This window comes from Littorina saxatilis, linkage group LG4 (assembly GCF_037325665.1).
Source record: "Littorina saxatilis isolate snail1 linkage group LG4, US_GU_Lsax_2.0, whole genome shotgun sequence".
NCBI lineage: Eukaryota > Metazoa > Mollusca > Gastropoda > Littorinimorpha > Littorinidae > Littorina > Littorina saxatilis.
Window position 1 is genome coordinate 26442827 of NC_090248.1, and position 16080 is coordinate 26458906.

The following is a 16080-nucleotide window of genomic DNA, read 5'->3' on the forward strand; positions in this document are numbered from 1 at the left end:
ACACACACGCGCACGCACGCACACACACACACACGCACACACACGCACACACACACACACACGCACGCACACACACACACACACACACACACACACACACACTCAGAGGCACATTACAATGCTTTGATTTTGAGACCTCTGCAGTTTTGGACCCTCTAAAACTCCGCCGAGGGGGTCCATGGAACCTCTAAAAATTCAAAGTGGGGGTCCCGGTGTAACACGAGATAAATGCTCCCACGAAACCTTTACTCCGGAGTAAAAATTTCGTACGAAAAGTTTACTCCCTTTACGAAACAATTACTCCCCGATTACACGAGATAATTACTCCCCACGACAGTTGTGCTCCGACTAAACATTTCGTAGGAAATGTTACACCCCTGACGAATAAATAACGAATACATTACTCCACCCTAACACGAGCAATTTACTCCCCACGCCAGGTGTACGCAACTTTTACTCCTTTGTCCCCTGTCAGTCCTGGTGGTGGAAGGGGTGGAGTGAGGGGTTGCACGACATTCGTTTGCGCGAGATCCCATATTGGCGTTATCCCATTTTGCCCCCATCCCATTTTTGCGTGCGTGATTTTTACTACAGTAAAAATTTGGGGAGTAAAAATTTCGTGGAGTTATTTTTTCATCCCTTGGGGAGTTCTTTTCTCGTACGACAGGTGTACTCGGAGTAAAGATTTTACTCCGGAGTCAATTTTTCGTGGAGTACAAAGTTCGTGTTACACCGGGATCTTTTGGAAAGGCTTCCGATGGGAGCCCTGGTCAGGCTCCTCCGGGATTTAAATTAACCTATTTCGGGCCGTATCTCTCAAAAATGTACCAGTGTAGATTAAAAACGATTAGGAGTACAACTTTACCCTTTTCACATAAGATAGTACTAATTGTCCTGTACAACAAAACTGCTTTGGTTTGGGGGAAAAGAACGAAATAAAACGTGCACCGCCTGCCCCTAAAATAGGCTATACTAGCTACACAAATGTGAGAAACCTTACACAGAGAGTACGAGACTGAGAGAGAAGGGGGAAGGGGGGGGGGGCAGGGGGGAGGGGGTGGCTATTCGGAGAGGAACATCAACAGTGACACTGAGACATACATACACAGGAACGAAATGGGTTTGTTTTTTTAAAGAGAAAAAAAAAGAAAAAAAGAAGGGGGGACAACCCCCTTTCGCTAGATTTCCGGCCCACGCGGACCGGAAGTGTTACTTTACAACCTCTCGACCTCGGACAAAACCTCTCTTCAAGACCACCGCAACAAACAGAGAACTTGTCACGCAAAAACCTAGTATCACTACTACACCCAATGTCTCTCTGAATATTTCTCAAAATCCGCCTCTGTTTCAGTCACATGCACAACCAACTCTCCCACACTCACTCTCTCGCCCAGTCTCGAAAAGCAGACGACACTTACGCCGGAGCGCGCGCCGCCGCATCGTTAGCCGCCCCCTTCCTGCACCACGTGACCGTGATGGCACGCGCTCGTGGGTTTGTGGCACGCGCGGCGCGCCTTATAAAGACTTGATTGACAACAGTAAGGACCTTTAACTTCTGGCACAGGTTGGCGTGCTATACTTGGTCCCGCGTTGCACGGAGAGATTCTTAGGGAGGACGTACATAATAATCATATAAGGCCTGACTGACACCAGCCAAGGAACCGGCGACCAGCAGGGAGAAAAAGAGAGAAAAGAAAGAGAAGAAGGAACACCCAACAAGAGAAACACCAGGACCATATTTTTTTGTGGAGGAAAAAAGTGAAAGTTTTGTTTTGATAGTTTGAAGAACTTGACAAAAAGAAGCCATCGTACAAATTAGCACATTTAGTCAAACGGGACAAAAATTGCGACGAGGACTCAGACCGTTGGTTTGACCTTATAGACGAGACGAAATTCAGTGTCTCCCCAAACAGACACAAAAAAACTGTGACAACCAGATTTTATCAACAACATTTGGCGTTTCAACATCAAAAGGAGGATCCAACACCCTTCAAAGCTAATATTCCCGCGTATTCAAGGTAAGTGCCTGATGAGATTTATTGTTAAATATGTACGTTTAGCTTGCGTTTGTACTCCTATACCCATTTTGCTAATGTGGTGCCTTTTTTATTTTTCAAAGAAAACTCTACAGATTATTCTTTCTATGATCATATTCCATTCTGAGTGATCGACAAGAAGAAGAAGAAGAAGAATATTCCATTCACACACAAAAAAGGAAATGAAGAAGCATACAAAGAACACGCAAGCAAAGGGAAAAATCTCGCTCACAGAAAGATGAATTATACATTATGCGCCTATTTGAGGCAAGGAATCCGTAGTAAGTTAGAAGAGTTTTGGAGTGGGAAGAGAAAAAAGTTCCAGATAACAAGCGGGATAAAAAAAAAAGTAAGCATGCATAAGTAGAGTAAAAGGAAAGTCTTAACATATTGATTAAAGAAGTTGTTTCTTTCTCTTTCTTCTTCTATCCCCCTCCTCTCCCTTCTCGTCTTTTTTTCCTTTTTTTTTCCTTAGCTATTTCTGATAGAAGAAGAAGACAACAACTATAACCAGGAAATTGAATTTTTGTGTGACGTCTGTACGAAGTCGACAACTAAAAAGGATACCTTGTATTTTTGTGGGATATTTTTTGTGTGTGCAACGTATGTGACGTGCTTATAAACTGCAGTACGCGATGTTGTGCTAGCCAACACACGTTTGTTGACCGAGACATTTGTGATTTGAAGATTAATTGGCTTACAATTTTTTTTTTTTTTTGCTTCTTCTTTTGTGATGAACTTTGGTAGATTTGTTTTATTTGAATAAACCATCAAAATAAAAAAGCAATCTCACCTAGCCTTTCAGTTCTGACCGTGCACAAAACGAACACAACATCTCTATAATATCATTTGTGTGTGCATCTGTAACCTTAAACAAGTCGCGTAAGGCGAAAATACAATATTTAGTCAAGTAGCTGTCGAACTCACAGAATGAAACTGAACGCAATGCCATTTTTCAGCAAGACCGTATACTCGTAGCATCGTCAGTCCAACGCTCATGGCAAAGGCAGTGAAATTGACAAGAAGAGCGGGGTAGTAGTTGCGCTAAGAAGGATAGCACGCTTTTCTGTACCTCTCTTTGTTTTAACTTTCTGAGCGTGTTTTTCATCCAAACATATCATATCTATATGTTTTTGGAATCAGGAACCGACAAGGAATAAGATGAAAGTGTTTTTAAATTGATTTGGACAATTTAATTTTGATAATAATTTTTATATATTTAATTTTCAGAGCTTGTTTTTAATCCAAATATAACATATTTACATGTTTTTGGAATCAGCAAATGATGGAGAATAAGATAAACGTAAATTTGGATCGTTTTATAAATTTTTATTTTTTGTTACAATTTTCAGATTTTTAATGACCAAAGTCATTAATTAATTTTTAAGCCACCAAGCTGAAATGCAATACCGAAGTCCGGGCTTCGTCGAAGATTACTTGACCAAAATTTCAACCAATTTGGTTGAAAAATGAGGGCGTGACAGTGCCGCCTCAACTTTCACGAAAAGCCGGATATGACGTCATCAAAGACATTTATCAAAAAAATGAAAAAAACGTTCGGGGATTTCATACCCAGGAACTCTCATGTCAAATTTCATAAAGATCGGTCCAGTAGTTTAGTCTGAATCGCTCTACACACACACACACACGCACACACGCACATACACCACGACCCTCGTTTCGATTCCCCCTCGATGTTAAAATATTTAGTCAAAACTTGACTAAATATAAAAAAAAGCCTTTTTGCAGAAATGGTTTCTTGCTTCAATGTTGAAAATACCTTCCTTCACATGCTCATGATCATGTCCACACTTCTTCTTCTTTGTTCATGGGCTGAAACCTACACGTTTTTGTTTTTTTTAACGTGTATGGCCGTTTTTACCCCGCCATTCAGGCAGCCGTACGCCGTTTTGGGGGGAATGTCCACACTTCACTACAGATCACAAGTTTGTTTGTTTGTTTGTTTGCTTAACGCCCAGTCCACCACGAAGGGTGATATCAGGGCGGTGCTGCTTTGACATTTAACGTGCGCCACACACAAGACAGAAGTTGCAGCACAGGCTTCATGTCTCACCCAGTCACATTATTCTGACACCGGACCAACCAGTAAATCACAAGTTGACGATCCCCGTGTGCACAGATCAAGTCAGACTTGTGCACGGGATAAAGGCGTTCTTCAATTTGGACACTTATCAAAAATCAACAGCCGGCCTGCTGTCTGTGCAGGGAATTTGTTTTGTTTTGTTTAATTAATTTTGAAGATTGACCTTTGCGTCAGTCACTAAACAGATTCATAAAATAAATGTCCACTCTGCACAGAGAGAAACAAGCATGTAGATTGATAAGGCCAAAAAAAAAATAGGTGTGGTTACGGTAACATAGCCAAAAAAAATAGGGTAGGTAGGTAGGCAATTCCTTTTTTTTTTTAACTTTTTTTTCTAATGTGCACAAATTAAACCTACTTGACAGGGAAATAAGTGTGCGACTCGGGCGCTTTCGCTTTCATTGCGTTTTTTGCACTCGTTTTTCTTTTTTTTTCTTTTCTTTTTTGACAAATGTAATAAAAAGTTATAGGATCGGCCCCTAAAAATAGGGTAGGTCGGGTTACCGTAACCACACCTATTTTTTTTTTAGGCCTAAACACAATCTACATGCTGGTTTCTTTCTGTGCAGAGTGGACTCTATCTCTGTCTGTCTGTCTGTCTGTCTGTCTGTCTGTCTGTCTGTCTGTCTCTCTCTCTCTCTCTCTCCCCCCTCTCTCTCTCTCTCCCTTTCTCTCTCTCCCTCTCTCTCTCTTCCTCCCTCTCTGTATCTATCTATCTCTCTCTGTCTGTCTCTCTGTCTGTCTGTCTGTCTCTATCTCTCTCTCTCTCTCTCTGTTTCTGTTTCTCTTTTTCTCTCTCTCTCTCTCTCTCTCTCTCTCTCTCTCTCTCTCTCTCTCTCTCTCTCTCTCTCCCTCCCGATTTTTTGCCACAACAAAGGATTACGAAAAAAACTGAGAAGAGGATATTTGTTTGTATGGTTTTTCATAAGCAGCTTTTCTCTCAGATTGTGTCCCCTTAATTAAATAGAAAGACTAGCATCTCTGCCTCTGCGTTTCCCTCACAGCTCGTGTGAGACTCGGACAGACAGACTGCAAGCTTGCAGTCCATATACCGACATGAAAAGCATAGCCCTTCTCGTCGAAACTATCCCGAACAACATCGCACACTATCTGTTGAGTTGTTGTTTTCCCCCGGAAATAAGAGCACTCTTAAACCCACATCATATTCCCAAAATTGACAGCGTCGCTGTTTCCAGCGCAAAATGGTATTTAGTTTTTATTGAATTACAATTTAATTGTAATTTGACATGGGTGTCACAAACAAAATTAATTCATACAAAAATGTCTAGCGCAAAATGGTATTTGGTTTTTTATTGACGGTGACGTTAGGGGCTCCGCTCACATATGTAACTTCAGCAGGACCGACGACGCACTGCAGCTTATCCCAGCCCCTACACGTTGCATGACAGGAAAACAGGCCAAGTAGGCTCGTCATAATCCCTATCGCGGCATAAATAATAGGCCGTGCGTCGTCTGTGCCGCTGAAACTGCGCAGGTTTATTCTGCCCATTACGATTACTTTTCTACTGCTGGTATGCGGAAGTCGCAGAGACAAACTTTGTTCTCGAAATTCTGCGTCGCTTCCTTTTGAGACATGCAGAAGAAGGATAGTTTTTTTGTTTTTACACGTGACGCCATTATTCACGTTATGACGCCTTCTCGAACTTTTTTTGACTTTTGACGTCAGAGATTTCACTTAGAAAAAGAGGATCAAAAGGAGACGTACTGTTTGTTGTTGTTGTTGTTGTTGTTGTTGTTGTTGTTTTGTGTGTGTGTATTTTGTAATCGATATCGTATCTTTTTAAACCACGGACACTGTCGTCTATCAGGCATAGACAGAGACACATGAGGATAGAGACAGAACATGTAGATACGCATGTATAAGAAAAGGTACAGAAAGGCAACATAAAATTAGATAACAACATTTAACACAAATCCTTTCGACCCTGCCAACCGAAGTCTTTTTTTCAACTATTTGTCTCATTATTATTTGTATATATGTCCATTCTAAAGACCACACGGTCGAAATCCTCGTGAACGGACAGACAGACAGACAGACAGACAGACGGACAAACAGACAGACAGACAGACAGACAGACAGACAGACAGACGGACAAACAGACAGGGGTAGTGATAAAGAAACAGAGACACAGACATACAAAGACAACAACAACAACAAAAACAACAACAACAACAACAACAACAACAACAGGAAGCAGTTGTTGTTTTTATCTGAGAAACTCATCAAAGGGCACATAGTTTTCCAAAACAACATTTTCGTTTTCCACCTCCACCTTACCCCTACCCGCATTTCAACTGCACTATTTATTCCATCACACCCCACCCACACTCAAATCAGAAAATGTTTCCGTCTGCAGTTGCAGAAGTTGATATGAAGAAGTATAATTAAGTATCTTATGACGTCAATACTAACATACGGGAACTGTTCTTCCCTGTATCTTCTTTTTCATTCCAGCGGTAATTTAGGAGAGGTATAATGAGGGAGTGGGACATTCAGAAAAGCTGCTGCATCATTAGTTTGAAATGTTGCTGCATGGCTGAGTTTTCAAACAATGGTAACGTTCAGTTGGTATTACATCCGCTGGGGAAAATTAAAAAGGCCATGCATGACACCGTAACTGGATATTTTCTAAAAGGAAATTACGGCAGATAGAATATATATCTATTCACAGGTTCCTATGCATTACAACTTTAGTATTTTCTTGTATAAGTGTTTTGAGGATTGCTGACGTTTCTTGGTTATTCTTGAGCAGTACAGGAATTAAGACACGAAAGGAATGAATACATGACCAATAAAAGAAAGAAACTGAAATTAGAAACAGAAACAACAGTCCAATAAAGGAAAATTAAGTATTTTCTCGTAGATTTTTCGTGCTACTTTCCCCAAAATAAAGTAAGTCTGTGAGTTAACCAAGACATGAGGTGTTGAATATCTTTCTCTCGACGCGTAGGTGTGAACGCGTATCCTTTTACTTTCCAGAGCAAAACATCTTAATCTGTAGAACGTGTGGCCCATCATAATTGTTTGCAGTAGTTGAGTACACACAAATGGAGGGTTGAGTAACGCACTTAATACGATTCCTGAGTCGAAATACAGCATGATCAAATATTCTGTTATTATTTTGTTTGTTGTGGTTGTGTTGGTGGTATTGTTGTTGTTGTTGTGGGTGGTGTTGGTGTGCGTGTGTGTGTGTGTGTGTGTGTGTGTGTGTGTGTGTTTGTGCGTGTGTGTGTGTATGTATGCGTGTGTGTGTGTGTGTGTGTGTGTGTGTGTGTGTGTGTGTGTGTGTGTATGTGTGTTTCGGGAGTAAATAGGAGATGACGAGGAAGGAGTGTAGGAAAGAAAACAAGCGAAATAAAAAAGACAAGATAAAATAAGAACTTGCAATGAAGTGTTTCGATAGGTTGGGGGGAAAGCAGAAGGGGAAATATGGATTTAATCAAGTGTGGCTACAGGTCGTGCAGTTCATAATTGACCCGCTGTCACCGTTTCTAACCGTTCCCTTCAACCTAACGGTAGGCATATTGATGACGACAGACGTTCGTGTGTGAAGACGGTCTCAAGATCTGAAGACTCTTGTCGCCCATCCAATGATTCACACTAAACTTTCAAACTGAGGCACACCAGAAAACATAAATTAGGAAAGATAAAAAGGAAAGAAGAAACAAAGAAACAGAGGAAGGAAGACACAACCAAAGAACTAGAGAAATGAGATCATGGATATTTTTAAGAGAAAATAAATAAACAGAAGAAAACGAAAGGAACAAAAATAATAAAAATAGTCCTTGAGAGCTTCATAAGACGACAGATTCAAGAGAGCCAAGAGCATTACATCAGCGGCATAATGACCAAAAGAGGAAGAGGAAGACTGAGAAGAAAATAATCCTCTGATGTTTGCGGGGACTAATTTCAGTTTGAAAATGTAAACTTATGTCAGTTCTGCATGAGGATTAGACCTTATTTAACCAAAGACGATATGCTCTTGCGTGAACGGAAGCGGATGTAGACAATGCCACGTGTGCAATTATCACAGTTATGCTATGCTCCCTGCGCACCACTATAGAAGAGGAATGCATAATTGTCTTATGGGCAGATTTTGTTTTGTTTTTAAGGATGGTAGAAGGAATGGTACCCCCCGCGGGTTAGGGGGAGTCCCATATTGGTTGGGACGAGAAAGAATTTACCCGATGCTCCCCAGCGTGTCGTAAGATGCGACTAACGGATTCTGTTTCTCCTTTCACCCTTGTTTAAGTGTTTCTTGTATATAGAATATAGTCAATTTTTGTAAAGATTTTCGTCAAGCATACTGTTAAGAAATGTTAAGTCCTTTGTACTGGAAACTTGCATTCTCCCAGTAAGGTAATATATTGTACTACGTTGCAAGCCCCTGGAGCAAATTTTTGATTAGTGCTTTTGTGAACAAGAAACAATTGACAAGTGGCTCTATCCCATCTCCCCCCTTCCCCCGTCGCGATATAACCTTCGTGGTGGAAAACGACGTAAAACACCAAATAAAGAAAGAAAAGACGTCAGGCGGAGTAGCCACTAGATTGCCAATTTTCTTAGGTATGACCCGGCCGGGGTTCGAACCCACGACCTCCCGATCACGGGGCGGCCGCCATACCACTAGGCCAACCGTGCTAAATAGTATACTTTATTATAGAAAGTATTAGAACACGAAAGACTTCTTTTATTGTTTAGTACTTTGTAACCTAACACAGGACTTACTCGTAGGTTGAAAGAAACCGATATTTGAACAAACAAGCATTTTTACGATGGAGTGGAATACTTTGAAGATACGCTTACGTATCAACTTTGAACATAAAACACTTATGAAGCATTCTTGTAGTGAAGGTTTTTGATGGATAATAAAGAGGATACGTTTCAAACAGCAACGTTTGAGTTAGGAGTTATGTATTCAATTGCAGCATTCGCAATAAGAAGAAAGAAAGATATCAAAATGTTATGATGCTTATGAAGAAGTAGTTGTTGTAGAATACAGTTCTGGGGAGGATCTTCTCTATTGTTCCGTCTCCACCACAGTCATCTTTTCTCCCCCTCTCTCTCTCCCCCTCTCTCTCTCCCCCTCTCTCTCTCTCCCACCCCCTCTCTCTCCCCCCTCTCTCTCTCACTCTCTCTTTCTCTATCTCTCTCTCTCACTCACTCTCTCTCTCTGTCTCTCTCTGTCTCTCTCTGTCTCTGTCTCTCTTCTCTCTCTCTCTGTCTCTCTCTCTTTCGCTCTCTCTCTATCATTCCATCCACTGTGTCTGTCTCTGATTCTGTCTGTCTGTCTGTCTGTCTCTTTTGTCTGTCTGCCTGTCTGTCTGTCTCTCTGTCTGTCTGCCTGTCTGTCTCTTTTTGTCTGTCTGTCTGTCTGTCTGTCTGTCTGTCTGTCTATCTGTCTGTCTGTCTAAAACACATTTCTCTTCCCCTACCGACCGCACACAGTCGCAGACAAACAGACAAACATAACCAACGCACTACACATCCTCCCCTCCCCCCCCCCCCCCCCCGACATAAACTCTGTATAGTAAAGCGTAACACATTTTTTCGCTGGAAAAAGGAGTGGAGTTGCACTGGGGGTGAAACAGAGGGTTGAAGAAAGATTTTTTTTTAGGATAATGAGGGGGTAGAAATTCGTTATTGATCGCTTCTGTCAAAACCGTTAATAAATCACCCGAAAACAATTTTAGGAAGAAAAAAGGTTAAGAGGTGCACCTGTTAAGGGGACAAGAATGGGAAGGGGTGAACAGACAAGATGGGAGTGGGGGTGGGGCTGGTGGGTGCATGGATGAGTAAGGAGTGGAGGTGGGGGCGGAGGTCGGGGGTGGAGGAGGGGGTTGGAGGAGTGTATGTATGTGAGTGTGTGTGTGTGTGTGTGTGTGTGTGTGTATGTGTGTGTGTGTGTGTACGTGTGTGTGGATGTGTTTTATGAATAAATTAGGTTGATCCAACAGTGAGTGTTGAGATGAGCCCTGAGAGGGCAGAAGAACTGTTTCAGTGGAACCCCCCTTTTGAGACCTCCAAACTTCTGAGAAAATCAGGTCTTAAATAGGAGGGAGTCATTAAAAAGAAAAACAAGTCGCGTAAGGCGAAAATACAACATTTAGTCAAGTAGCTGTCGAACTCACAGAATGAAACTGAACGCAATGCAACGCAGCAAGACCGTATACTCGTAGCATCGTCAGTCCACCGCTCATGGCAAAGGCAGTGAGATTGACAAGAAGAGCGGGGTAGTAGTTGCGCTGAGAAGGATAGCACGCTTTTCTGTACCTCTCTTCGTTTTAACTTTCTGAGCGTGTTTTCAATCCAAACATATCATATCTATATGTTTTTGGAATCAGGAACCGACAAGGAATAAGATGAAAGTGATTTCGAAAATTTAATTTTGATCATAATTTTTATATTTTTAATTTTCAGAGCTTGTTTTTAATCCAAATATAACATATTTATATGTTTTTGGAATGAGAAAATGATGGAGAATAAGATGAACGTAAATTTGGATGGTTTTATAAAAAAAATGTTTTTTACAATTTTCAGATTTTTAATCACCAAAGTCATTAATTAATTTTTAAGCCACCAAGCTGAAATGCAATACAGAAGTTCGGGCTTTGTCGGAGATTACTTGACCAAAATTTCAACCAATTTGGTTAAAAAATGAGAGCGTGACAGTGCCGCCTCAACTTTCACGAAAATCCGGATATGACGTCATCAAAGACATTTATCAAAAAAATGAAAAAAACGTCTGAGGATATCATAACCAGGAACTCTCATGTCAAATTTCATAAAGATCGGTCCAGTAGTTTAGTCTGAATCGCTCTACACACACATACAGACAGACACACATACACCACGACCCTCGTCTCGATTCCCCCCTCTATGTTAAAACATTTAGTCATAACTTGACTAAATGTAACAAGTCGCGTAAGGCGAAAATACAATATTTAGTCAAGTAGCTGTCGAACTCACAGAATGAAACTGAACGCAATGCCATTTTTCAGCAAGACCGTATACTCGTAGCATCGTCAGTCCACCGCTCATGGCAAAGGCAGTGAAATTGACAAGAAGAGCGGGGTAGTAGTTGCGCTAAGAAGGATAGCACGCTTTTCTGTACCTCTCTTTGTTTTAACTTTCTGAGCGTGTTTTTAATCCAAACATATCATATCTATATGTTTGTGGAATCAGGAACCGACAAGGAATAAGATGAAAGTGTTTTTAAATTGATTTGGACAATTTAATTTTGATAATAATTTTTATATATTTAATTTTCAGAGCTTGTTTTTAATCCGAATATAACATATTTATATGTTTTTGGAATCAGAAAATGATGGAGAATAAGATAAACGTAAATTTGGATCGTTTTATAAATTTTTATTTTTTTTTGCAATTTTCAGATTTTTAATGACCAAAGTCATTAATTAATTTTTAAGCCACCAAGCTGAAATGCAATACCGAAGTCCGGGCTTCGTCGAAGATTACTTGACCAAAATTTCAACCAATTTGGTTGAAAAATGAGGGCGTGACAGTGCCGCCTCAACTTTCACGAAAAGCCGGATATGACGTCATCAAAGACATTTATCAAAAAAATGAAAAAAACATATGGGGATTTCATACCCAGGAACTCTCATGTCAAATTTCATAAAGATCGGTCCAGTAGTTTAGTCTGAATCGCTCTACACACACACACAGACACACACACGCACACACACACGCACATACACCACGACCCTCGTTTCGATTCCCCCTCGATGTTAAAATATTTAGTCAAAACTTGACTAAATATAAAAAGAAAAGCACAACAAACATGCAAGAAAATCAAAAGACGAAAGAAAAACAAGGAGACGAGAGATAGTTAGAGAACGATAGATGTCAAGCGAACAATTCACGCTGGAAATGACAGTTGACAAATTTGACTTCCTGACAGTGAAGAAGGCGATTTTAACGCGGCACAGTAGATAACCATAAAGCGTGAAGTTTTCTGCCCATCGCTGATTACGAGTTCACGCTTGACTGGTCACGCGTGATGACTGATGTGTTTTCAGTTTTCTCCTCAATCAGAAAGTCATTGTCCCTCGATCATGGTATGTTGAAAAACAATTGCAATTTAAAAACAAGAATTAATTCTTTCAGTTGAAAAAAAGATAAGAGAAAAATGAAAATTACACATTTATTATCTTTTTCAATTTATTTGTAAACCAATATACTAGTGTTGGGTGAGACCTGACAGCGAACAGAAACATCTTGTTCTACTTTGAAAGTAATATATCTTTTTTCAATTACTTTATATTGGAGCAGTGAAACAAGAGATCGGGGAAACTTTGTTGAAACTAACTCCGGAAAAACAACTTTCAAAGTTAGAACTTTTGTGGCACTACTGAACTCTCTATATGAGGATGGAATCTCCTCTTTGCGCCAACTACAATCAAACTGTATGTATAACATGTGTAACAAGAGCAAGTGAGAGTTACGCAAAAACCAATCTCCAGGGCTGAGGTCCACGAAGCGAAAGTGGGTGCCACCCAGACGGGTGAGAACTAACCGCGGGGTCTGATTCGTTGAAATTACACCACATCTCAATGTCAACCAATCCAACACCGCGGCTGACTCCCACCCGGTTGGTAACTTTCTCGTGCACCTCACCCCTGGCGCCTGAAAGAATAATAAGCGTTGAAACGAACAAGCGACTTTCATTCTCACAAGATTCAAACACCCAAGAAACTACACCAGAGAAGGTAGTTTTTGACCTATCTATTCTTATCTCAAACCTACGTTATCTGTATCACTAATTCATCAAAAAGATCCTCATTTGCACAGAAAACACACATTATTTTTTTAGTATTTGTCCAAGTGGAGGGATGGTCTTATCTCATGTAAAAGCCTGGACAGATGGGTGGAGGTTTACATAATATTTTACACGAGAAGGAAGGTACAGTCGAACCTGCCTATAGCGACCACCCAAGGGACTGACCAAAAATAATCGTTATAGACAGGCGGTCGCTATGGAAAGGTGAATAACAAACAATAACTTGCCAGGTACTCTTTGAGGTACTCTGAGTGGGCAGGTGATCGTTATCGAGAGGAGGTCGCCAGGATAGGTTCCAGTGTACCTTCTAAGGACGCTGGAACTCCTGAATGCAATCATTCACTTACTACAGTCAGGGTTTACACTCTTTCTCGCACGACAGACTGAAAGGCACAGTGCGCCTCCTGTAAACCATCACATATACTGTCAGGCTTTTACACACAGTACAAACACCCTTCCATTGGAACGCTCACCAAACGGGAACATCCTAGGCGCCCTACGTAAAGAGCGAGCAATTTTCAAAGAATTAATTTTGCGGATTGTCTCAGAGACAATCGGACCGTGGTGCGTTTTGGCTCTAGACCTAGCTTTTAGAATCTAAATAATAAATTGACAGCTTGTTACACAAACATTCTTAAATCATAAAAGAATTCTTTTTTCATCAAGACAAGATCAGTACAATTCGAAGGTTGTAAGCAGGACGTCGAGAGATTGGAGCGCATACAGCGGAACGCATCCCGCTTCATCTCTGGTGACTACAGAACCACGACTCCTGGCTTCGTCACTGGGCTCCTACACAAGCTTCAACTACCAACCCTCCAGGAACGTCGCGAACACCTGCGTCTAACCTCCTTCTACAAAGTGGTTGAGGGGCTGGTGCCGGCAATCCCGCCTGACAAGTTCCTGATCCCTCAAAAACCAGGACGCCTCATTCGTCCACGTCAATCTTCCAGAGACTTTAGCACCTCGAATCCAGTAGACAACTACATCAGGAACAATAGCAGATGCTTCACTGTGCCACGCTGTAACACTGAGCAATACAGACATTCGTTTTTCCCAAAGACTGTAGTGGCCTGGAACCAATTAGATGAAGAAACTGTAACCTCGGCATCGACCGAGAGCTTCAAGTCGGCGCTGGCAGTAGCCAGACGACGATAAAGAACTAGCTGCGCACCCCCCCCCCCACTCCGCTGCAACAATGCCAGACATCTGGATGACTTGTTCTACAAGTGCAGCGTAACAGACAGATACAGAGATACAGAAACGCCCGGAAGCAGGGTCACGCAAGGTCTCGTAGCAGACGACGGTTTATGCCTATCGCCAGTTCCTCTGAACAGTCAAAAGCCATCGCGAGAGTTCTTGTGAACCACAGCCATTTGTTTCGTGCATAGTCAGAGGTACATAATAACGTGCTATTGCAGATAAGCTCACAGCGAGTCGCATTCAAATTACTAACTGACGACTGCATTGTGAAAAGGGGAAACTGGATCACACGGGTTCACGATGGCTCAGGGGTAAGATAAACCACGCAAAAATAAATTCTTTGAAAATTGCTCGCTCTTTACGGAGGGCACCTAGGATGTTCTCAAGCAGTGAGTGTTTAAATGAAAGGGTGTTTGTACTGTGTGTAAAAGCCTGACAGTATCCGTGATGGTTTACGGGAGGCTTACTGTGCCTTTAAGCGTCCACTGACTGTTTCGGTTCGCGTTTGCACAAAGGAAGCAGAAAATGCATTTTTCTCTCGTCACTGACTGACGAACATCCTCTGTCTGTTACAATAATGGGCGTCGGTTGGTATTATTCTGAGATATCCTCGCTGTCACTGCACAACACATGTGGAAGGAAGGAGGGATGGGGGTGCTGAATAAGGACTTGAGACGGATCAGATAGTCATTTGAAAATGTGCCGGAAAAGCAGAATAATGTAATGAGGTAGGCCTACATCAAGGACAGACTAAGGAGGTGACAAAGACTTGATATGTGCATGTGCACATGGTGGTTTTTTTTTCTCGGTCAGTTTGTTTGTTTGTTTGTTTCCTTAACGCCCAGCCGACCACGAAGGGCCATATCAGGGCGGTGCTGCTTTGACATATAACGTGCGCCACACACAAGACAGAAGTCGCAGCACAGGCTTCATGTCTCACCCAGTCACAGTATTCTGACACCGGACCAACCAGTCCTAGCACTAACCCCATAATGCCGAACGCCAGGCGGAGCAGCCACTAGATTGCCAATTTTAAAGTCTTAGGTATGACCCGGCCGGGATTCAAACCCACGACCTCCCGATCACGGGGCGGACGCCTTACCACTAGGCCAACCGTGCCGGTCTCTCGGTCAGTTGATTACTTTTGTTATCATGCATCTTATCACACAAGCACAAACACATCTTTAAATAGAAACGTCAAAAAGGTTGTAAAACAAGTAGGGGCGTGGCGGACGTAAAATGCAGAAAGTGATGACGTGATAATCTTCAATGCGTGACATTTCCTCTACTCCACGCGAGATAATCGCATAAAGGCGAAGAGGATGACGAACGCCGCGCCGGACACGATTCAAGGCGTCATCCGCTCCGCCTTTATCCGTTTATCCCCCCGTGTACTCAGAATACTGTGCGTGCACAGGAGATTAGATGTTTTAACAGTGAAGTCCAAGGCAAGTAATCCCTTTTGCACTCTCAAAGACACGGTCCACAGGAATGTCCACTGTGTGAATTTCCAAAGTTGCTATTGTCATCGCTTATCTTGTTTTGGTACTAGCTGTTTGCACACCTTCCTCGTTCGCCTGAAGAAAAATATACACAGAGTATCGTTAGTGTCCACAGTTCTTTGTTTAGCCCTTGTCCTTGTCTCCGTTTGTTTGTCTATATGTCTCTGTCTTGGTCCGTCTGTCTACCTCTCTCGCTATTTATGTCTGCCTGCCTCTATTTTTATTTCTGTCTGTCTCCCTCACTCTCTGCCTGTCTTTCCATCTGTCTCTCTATGTCTCTCTCTCTGTCTCTGTCTCTCCTTGTCTCTGTCTGTCTCTCTCTCTGTCTCTCTGTGTCTCTCTCTGTCTGTCTGTCTGTCTCTCTGTCTGTCTGTCTCTCTTTTTATTTCTATTTTTATATGTTTAGTCCC

At 41.9% G+C, this 16080-nt stretch overlaps 1 protein-coding gene across 1 annotated transcript in view; it reads left to right on the forward strand.

Annotated features, from left to right (window-relative positions):
• Positions 1-1561: 1561 nt before the first annotated feature.
• Positions 1562-16080, forward strand: part of LOC138964337 (MIP-related peptides-like) — a gene marked incomplete in the record, with an annotated part of 54311 nt that continues 39792 nt past the window's right edge. Inside the window, 1 exon segment of the mRNA XM_070336256.1 lies at positions 1562-2018.